A 3,265-nucleotide genomic window follows, 5' to 3' on the forward strand; every position below is an offset into this window, starting at 1 on the left:
AATATAGCAAACATTGTAACATTTAATTAAGCGTATATGATTATGATAATAAATTTATGAAGACAATAGAAGGAAGAATCCCAAAATGCCGGAACTTCCGTCCTTTTTTTTAACCTTTCATAAAATGCAATTAAATTTAATACAGTCCACTAAAATTAGCGATAACAGACAACATATTATTCTAACCTTGATAGTAAAAATAGTTAAGTTAGCTTTAAGGTAATTTTGTATTAATACACAACATTGTTTTAATAGTACATTACTTTAAGCGAAAATGTTATCTAAAAGAAGAGAAAAGCAAACCTTTCCAATAAATATACAAATTGGGACCGATTTAGAGAAAACTTAGATAACTATATTGACATTGAGAAGCAAACGCAGCACTTTGTTGATCAAATACGTGCAGCTGCCGTTGATGCTGTCCCGATTCCAAAAAAACAAATTGAACAAGAAACCCTATATCCAGTTGAGATCAGGGATTTAAACAAATAAAGAAGCAAAGCAAGACGTACGTGGCATAGAACCAGAAATCCAACTGACAAAACAACCTTTAGTCGGCTAAGCAATTCTGTTAACCAGCTAATTAAAAATTACAAACAAAAAAGTTTCAGGTAATATCTAAGTGGAGTGGGAACCCAAGCAGATAAAGATTACTCATTGTGGAAGGCAACCCATCGCCTCATGTGCTCACTACTTCAGGTGGCACCAATCAAAAATGCAGTAGGACAATGGGTCAGAAAAAATGATGAGAAAGCAGAAATGTTTACCCAACATCTTGCCGCAGTATTCCAACCGCATAACATTCAATTTGATGTCAATACTACACCTGCATACCAACCATCATCAACTAACAAATCCATAACACCTTTAGAAATAGCACAAGAAATTGATAATAACCTCAATCCAAAAAAAGCACCAGAAATAGATGAAATATCATAGGGTCTATTTAAAGAATTATCACGCAAATCAATTATCATTATGACTTACTTATACAATGCCTATCTTCGGTTAAAATATTCACCGAAATGTTTAAAAATAGCAAAAATTATTATGATAAAAAAAACAGATAAGCCACCAGAACCCGTTAACTCGTATCGACTCGTATCGAAGCTATTACTTAGATACCTCAAGCCTATGATCAACATACCTGACTTCAAGTTTGGATTTAGGAATAAGTACTTGAATATTGATCGAGTTCATCGAGTAATTAGGACAATTGAAAAAGCATTTGATGAATAGAATTGCTGTCCTGCAGTGTTTATTGACGTATCCCAAGAATTTGATCGTGTATGGCACTAAGGACTTATATTTAAGATGAGCAATATGCAGCCGGCTAATTTTATTTGAGGGTAACATTTATTCGGGTAACATATGAAGATGAACATTCGAACATATATATGGCACTATCAGAGCTGGAGTTCACAGGGTGACGTACTAGGCCCTATTCTCTATATTCTCTATACAGCTGCCATACATACAACTCAAAACACATTCATCGGTACATTGGCCGATGATACTCTAGTAATGACAAATGGAAACACATAAGAATACGCTACAAATAAACTGCAGGCAACGCCGTTGGACCGCTGACTAGAAGATTAAACTTAACCAAACTAAATCTACTCATGTAACACTCGCATTGCGGCGTAGAAGCAACAATTTGCATACATACATATCTAAACTGCATGCAAGTCAGCAAAATATCTTGGGTTACATCTTGATAATAGGCTATATTGGAAACAACATGTCAAACAGAAATCTGACCGAATCAAGTACAAATGTCGACAAATGTATTGGCTAATTGGACATCATTCTCAACTTAATCTATATTGTAAAAGACTGATTTATTTTTCTGTAGTGAAACCGATTTGGATGTATGGGATGATTACAAATGCTCATCGATATGTAATAAACCAAAAGACACATAAAAACTTGAAAAAAAATAACTTCCAGGCATCAAAAATGATTACTCAATCACATCAATGTAGAAGCTATTCAACTAGTGGATATTACCAATGAACTGAGAATACGAAAGCGAACAAGACCTCATGAGTTACAATATTTAATATTCTATTATAAATTATTTGTATGGGAGCTGAACACTGTTTCAGTAAACCCGTACACATATTGCTTAATATCTATTAAGTACAATTCAGTAAAAGTAATAAATTAACTAATAGTTAAGATTGTACTACTCACATCCAATATAGAAACTTTCTCGAAAGCTGCGAAATGCTTGGTTTTGAGTAATATTCTCATTTTGTTAATATTTTTTCACTTAAAATGATTTTCTTTTAAAACAAAAACTTTGTCTTTGTGTTTTCTCATATTTTGTTATTTGTCTTGTTATTGTTTTTACTATTCAAAATATCGCACTATCCTATCACTCTTTCAGTCCGGGAATGATGAATAAAAGTGCATAAATGAAAAATTTCGAAAAAATAAAAAAATAATTTCCATAGTAAAAATTTATCAAAACTTTCCAATGTACTGCACTTCCTGTTCAAATATGTACTCGTATACAGAGTTGTATTGCAGTGTATGTTATACGACCTTATACCAATTGAAACATACTTATTTGTAAACTAAATTTGCATTATATTACGATTTTTGTTGTTGTTGTTGTTTTTGCGAAATTTCTGTGTAAGATATTTGTCACTTAAATATTGTTACAATAATTTAGAAAAATACGATCTACTGGGAGTAGAAACATTTCAATAGGCACGCTACAATGTTGACATTACTCTGGAGAAGTTTTGCATTCCAACCCAGGTTGGTTGCAAAAATAAACAGGAATACATATTCGTCGTATGAACAGCAGAAAGAAGAAATTCGTTTTGTGCTTCAGAGATGACATTTTCTATTCAGCGGAAATGTTCACAGTTCTTCGGAATTCTAACAAATTTTTAGGTAGAATATATTATCAGACAAAAATACATAAAGTATTGTTAATGTTAACACGTGCTATGCATCTATAGTCCTTCATCTTCCACCCTTGTTTTTCTTTTTTATGTGCATATTTCCATAGGACATTGCAGTATGTCGTGTCGTTTCGAAAGGAAATCCGAATAGAAATTGTTAATAGCACAAACTATTGTATACGTACGTAGATGGTGTTCAGTACAAAATAAATCTATATTAGTAATAAATAAATTTAGTCTTTAAATTTTGTGATATATACTAATTCAATAGAGATATCATTAGAAATCGATATTTTTGATTGATTTGAGCTATAGATGAAATTTCAAAATACATAGGCACCTCA

The sequence above is a fragment of the Teleopsis dalmanni genome, chromosome X, assembly GCF_002237135.1.
Source record: "Teleopsis dalmanni isolate 2A chromosome X, ASM223713v2, whole genome shotgun sequence".
NCBI lineage: Eukaryota > Metazoa > Arthropoda > Insecta > Diptera > Diopsidae > Teleopsis > Teleopsis dalmanni.